Source organism: Elephantulus edwardii, unplaced genomic scaffold (genome assembly GCF_000299155.1).
Source record: "Elephantulus edwardii isolate Elephantulus edwardi_28Jun2011 unplaced genomic scaffold, EleEdw1.0 scaffold00028, whole genome shotgun sequence".
NCBI lineage: Eukaryota > Metazoa > Chordata > Mammalia > Macroscelidea > Macroscelididae > Elephantulus > Elephantulus edwardii.
Window position 1 is genome coordinate 5,712,214 of NW_006399778.1, and position 6,340 is coordinate 5,718,553.

The window sequence follows — 6,340 nt, forward strand, 5'->3', positions numbered from 1 at the left end:
TAAAAATTTTATTGTTTTTGTGTGAGTGTACCGTCAAATCATATCTGACTGGTACAGGAGGAGATTGTCCCTCCTTCCCTGGCCGAGCATCTGGTGGATTCGAACCGTGTGCCTCTGGGATTGTAGTTGCAGCTCCTTACCACTAAGTGAACAAGTTCATCTTGGAGAGGATTAAACCAAGGTGCTCCTTGGAAGCAAGGATTCTGAGTCTTTGTCTGATGTACTTTGGACATGTTGCAAGGAGGGACTTGTCCTCAGAGAGGGATGTCATGCTTGGGAGGGTTGAGGGACAGCACAGGAGGGGAAGATCCTCTATGAGGTGAATTGATTCAGTGATTGGGGTAATCAGGGTTGGTGTGCTGGAGACAGTGAGATTGGCATAGGACAGAGCAGGGTTTAGGATTATTGTACGTAGGGTCACTATGAGTTGGAAGCCACTCAACGGCACATAACAACAACAAAAACAACAATAGCATTTAACCTCTAGGCAATAGGATACTATTTGGCGGGCATCTAAGTACTCAATACATTGCATGAAGTCTTGGGATTAGTAACCTGAAATTTTCCAAAATTAGAACTTTGAGGTTTTTCTGATCAGATTATAAATGTCTGTAGCATTTAAGCTACTTTTGGTTGTCTTTTCTGTTCTTCAAAACTAATAACACCCTGATAAAACCTCCTGACCCTCAATTTTCTCATCTATAAAATGGGGGTAATTCCTGTCTCATATTGTTGTTTTGGTGCCGTCAAGTCAAGTACAACTCACAGAGACTCTGTAAACGACAGATTGGAAACCTGCCCTATCTTGTGCCATTCTCATAATTTCTGACACACTTGAGCCCATTAAAGCAGTCGCTGTGTCAGTGCTTCTGATTGAAGGTCTTCCTCTCTTTAGCCCACCCTCCATCTTTCAAAGCATGATGTCCCTTTCCAAGGACTCAAAAGTACGTGAGATGAAACTTTGTTCTCTTTCCCTCCAAGGAGCACTCTGGCTGCACTTTCTCCAAGACGTATTTGTTCTTTTGGCAGCTCATGGTATGTTCAGTACTCTTCTCCAGCACCACAACTCAAAGGCATCAATCCTTCTTTTGTCATCTTTGTTCATTGTCCTGCTCTCTATGTGTAGCAGGGATTGAGAAGACCACAACCTAAATCAGTCACACCTTAGTCTTCAAGTTGACATCACTGCTGTTCAGCATTTTGGAGAGGTCTTTGGACAATAGATTTGCCCAATACCATATGCCTCCTTAATATCTTGACTGTTGCTACCAAGAGTGTTGATTGTTGACCTAAGGAAGATGAAATTATTGACAGCTTCAATCCTTTCTCCATCTATCATAACATTGACTGTTGGTTCTTTGGTGAGGAGCTTTGTTTTCTTGATGTTGAGATCCATACTTAAGGCTGTTACCCTTGATCTCCTGCAACAAATGTTTCATATCCTTCTCACTTTCCTGACTCACAGGTTTACTGAAAATATCAAAGGAGAAAACATATGTGAACGTCTGTGATTTTGCCCATTCTGTCCAGAACCCTCTAAATAAATAAATAAATAAATAAATAAATAATAATAATTCTCAACGACTAGGAATCGAGGCCCCTCATGGCATGGTTGACTCATGTCTAGCTGTTCTATGTTACCAGTTCCACAGACATGCCTCCCAGGTTCAGCTGGGTGTCTTCTATGGGCCAGTAATGATGTGAATCAATGCAAATACTAACCCCAACTACACGGTGAGTCAAGCTAAGCAAAGGAACCAGTGCTAGTTCACTTTGTAGATGTGTAAAGGTTTCAAGCCTGGGCTTAGGAGCAGCCAGACCTTGCTGAGTCATGACTTGTTGTCACCAAGAAGCTGTTTCCCTTCTCTGTATCTCAGCTCTTTTATCTGTACAATGGGAACAGCAATGGTATCTACTTCACAGATATGCTGTGCTTAAATGATCAAACATGGTCAAGTATTTGGCATCAGTCTCAACTCCTTGGCTGGGTCAAAGCTTCCAGACCCTTAAAATCTTGCGGTTTAAAATACCTCTTGTCCATCTAGGGAGCTCTTGTGGGTAATTGGTAAGGAGCTGCACTGCCAACCCCAAGGCACGCTGTTCAAATCTACCAGCTGCTCTGCAGAAAAAAGATGGGCAATCTCCTTTTGTGGGATGCATAGCTTCTGAAACTCTCTGGTACACAACTTGTCCATCTTGTTTTCAGCCATTCAATTCTCCTTCAGATAAAATCTTGTGCAAGTGAACACTCATAAGAGCTTTGTTTGTGACAACAAAAATCTTGAAACACATCAAATATTCATCAATAGGCCAGATAAAGTATGGTATATCCACACAGTGGAACATTGCCCAGCATTAAAAAGGAATGAAATATTGATTTGCGTGCCAAAATAGGTGAATCCCTAAATAATTACGCTGAGTGAAAGAAGTCAGATAAAAGAGATTGCATACTGCATGATTTTGCGAAACTCTAGATAATGCAAACTGATCTATCATGACAAAAACAGACCAGTGATTCTGGAGATGGAAGATAGGAAGGTGTTATAACTGACACAAGAAGCCTTTTGGGGGTCGTGGTTATGCTTACATCTTAGTTCATGGTATTATCAGTTGCCATCAAGTTGATCCCTAGTCCTAGAAACTCCATACAGAACACAGTTTTCAAAGTTTCTCTGTTTGGGCTTGAACCTCTAACATTTCACTTAGCAGTGAGCATGTTATCCATTTGCATCAAGACTTGTCAAATAATGCACATTAAATATGTCTGTTAAACCTCAGCAAGACTGGGGTGTTATTGTATATCAGTCAGACCTCAGTATGACCATCAAAAAACAAAACCAAAATCTCATGAATAAGAGGTAAGAATGGAGTAACACTGGGGGCTGGGGATAGGGGCTGTTACAAGAGCTCATGACCTTGTCCTTCACTGAGTAACTGGATGCTTGGCCTCCAGAGAACATTTTGAAAACCACAGATGCCACCCAGAGAGGTCAAGGACTGACCTTGCCTTAAATCTCTGAATGAAACAAAGCCTGAAGCAAAAGCCAAGGGTCATCCATCTCTTGTATGTCCAGAACTCTTCCCAGGGAGCACCGGTGCTCAAGTGAGTGTTCATCTGGGGCCTCAATTGACGGCCCAACACACTCAGTAAACAGGGCTGAGCCTCTACTCTGTGCTAAAACTCTGCCAGGCCTTGAGGAAAACGAACAGAGCAGGTCCTGCCTCTTACCCTCAAGGAGCTCTTAGTCTAATTGAGAAAGAACGAACTAAAATTCAAGATGAATCAGAAACAAAAATGACTTGGGTGTGAGATTCCTGGGCTGACTGACCACTCTTGATCTCAGGGCTGCAGAACAGTTGCCAATTCTTCAGCAGCTCAGGAAGAAGAAATTGGGCAAAGGAACTCACATTTTGTGACAAGAGTATTGCTTTTTTTAGGTGCTAGCAAGTCTGTTTTCAACTCACAGTGATTACGCATGCGCACCCACACCCACACGCACACCTGAAAGTCAGACCCTGAGCAAGGAAGACTTAAAGAAGGATTGTGATGTTGCATTTGAATCACGGTGCGGGCACAATATTCGAGAGTGCTGACCACACTGTGGATTGCCAAAAGAACAAGCACCTTTGTCTTGAGGAAGCACAATCAGGTGATACTTAGAGGCAGCGATGGTACAGCTTCTCAAATACTTTGGGGATATTGTCAGGAGCCGGTAATCCGTGGAAAAAGATGTCCTGCTGGGAAAGGTGGAGTTCAGAGAAAGAGGAAGATCCGCGATGACCTGGCCTGACGGAGTATCTATAATGGGCTCGAGCATGTCGAAAATCACGAGGATGACACAGGAGAAGTCGAGATTCCAATCTGTTGCTCATAGGGTTGCTATGAGTTATAGCTGACTTGACGGAACCTAACGAGAACAGCACAGATCCGATCCTGTGTCAAAGACAAGCTTTCCAGTGACTAGGAAGGAAAACCTTAGTTGAATCATACAAGCTCTGCTCTGAATCACCTACTTTCCCGTTTTCCCCTTTTGCTTTCCTCTTCTCATGAATACTGAGTAAAAACTCACCTTCCTTTCCTGGCAAAGTATTTTCTCTTGAGATTGTTTAGATCAAGACGACAGGCATTCAGTTAATACAGTCAGCTTTCATCCCAAGGCCGGGAACACCTTCCATACAAGCAGCCTGAAGGCAGTCAGTGTAGCTCCCACCATGTGTTCCTAATGACTTTTGACTTTGCGGGCATTTCCTGTTTTAGTGGTCAGTCTAAAAGGGTTTTCAGGTGCTGTGTGTCCGCAGAGGTAAAAAGAGTTAACTTAGACTTGAGGCCACAGCGCTTGTCTTGTGATACGCTCCATCTTGAAAGAGGGAAGCTTATAAGACACGTCCTGTGATGATTAAGAACCTAATGAGAAAGATGGTATCCTGGCCCTGGCTGCCTCTGCCTCTGCCTCCTGATGTGTAGAAAACCTCCTGTTTGAAAGGAGCTCTGGTGGCCTTGTGGGTAAGGAGCTGCTCCAGGGAGGAAAGATGGACAATCTCCTCCCATGCAATTTTCAGCCTCTGAAAACCCGCCAGAGGGTCAGCTATGGATGGGTCGATTCTGACTCTACAGTACATAACAACAACAACAACATATTGAAGGCTGGAACCTTGAGCTGTTAGCTGTTCTCATCTCACAGTAGAGACAGTGATGCCCAGAGAAGAAATGGGGCACACAAGGGCGAAACTAGAATCAGTACCCGAGCCTCCTGACTCAGGAAACTTTATTGCTCACCAATCCTGTGACATTCCTCTTGGTAGGACAGAGTTGTCAGGGCTGGGCCTGGGATAGAAAGCTGGATGAGAGACCAGGTCAGGATAAGGACAGAGGATGGCCAGGGTGGGCGTGGGGGTGCAGCCAGCTCCTCCAGGCCTCTCTCTGCTTGGTGCTGGATCAAGCGATGACAGATGTCCTCCCCCACTGGGCCCTCTGGAATGCTTGGAACTCAAGGGTGACAGTCCAGAAGTTTCTCTTCCCCTGGAGGGCTCAGAGGCGAGAGAAGAGTTCTAGATAAGGGCCCAGGGCTTTAGCCTTTCCTCTGATGCATCTCATCCTTTACTGGAAATTTCATGTGTGCCAAAGGCATAAACAGTCACTCTGGAATACTCGTCCACCCTGGTTGGCCTGCCCGCTCCCTGCTCTGGCTCTTATTCTGGGATTAAGAAACCAATTTTCACACAGAGAGCAACTCTATGCAGCTCTAAAGGAGGGCTCACATACTCACCAGCCCTGAAAATATTTCCCCCGAATCCTTAAAATCCTGGTAGGAATCCTCATGTCCATTTTACAGATGACACAACCCGACTTCACTGCTTGCTTCTGCCACATTTATGTTGGGCTCGTTATTTTACCTCTGGAGGCTTCAGTTTTCTTATTTGCCAAAGGGGATAATAATAGTAACCACCTGGGGAGAGACTGAAACCAGACTGTATCACACAGAAAGCATCTGGCACACAGTTAGTGGAAGGCACTGGAGCCGTGACAGTTGCAATCATCACAGGTCCGGGAGCGGCGACTAGCCTGGCCTGAGCTCTCTGCACATGCCATGCACTGCTGCTGAGCCTCTACTTCCTTCAGTCCCTTGTCCTGTAGCCCCACAAGTGGCTGGGACAAATGACTTGATAGCAAAGGGCATGAACTTGTGGAGTTCCTGGTTAGTGCAAAAGGTTAATGCGCTCGACTGCTAACTGTAAGGTTGGAGGTCTGAGTCCACTTATAGGGACCTCAGAAGAGAGGCCTGGAATTTATTTCTGAAAAGTCAGCTATTTAAAATTCTATGAAACAGAATTCTACTGAAACGCAAGAGGCCACCGTGAGCCGAAGTTGTTGTTATGTGCTGTCAAGTCAGAGCTGATTCATAGCTGACCTTGCAGGGGGGGTTCAGAGACTGGAAATCACGTGGGAGATGCTGCCTGTGTCTTTCTCCTTAGGAGCAGTTGGGGCATTTGAACAGCCTTCCTTTGGATTGGAGGTACAACTCTTTGCCCACTAAGCCACCCTAATTGACTCTATGACAGATGGTATAAAATAAGACTTGGATAATCACACAGGCTCCTGTTTGTCCGAGTGAAGCTGTTCTTTATTACCATGCCTCTTCTGGGCAGAAGAGAACTAAAAGAGTCCTCAAACATGTCAATCCAATCTTTACTTTCATAAAGGGAAACGCTAAGGCTCAGAGAGAAGCAGAGATTTGCTCAGTCACATGGCAAAGTTCCCCACAAAACAGACTAACTCCAAACAAACAAAACAAAAATTAAAAAAAAATCCCTTAAATTCACTGCCTTAGAGTCAGTTTGA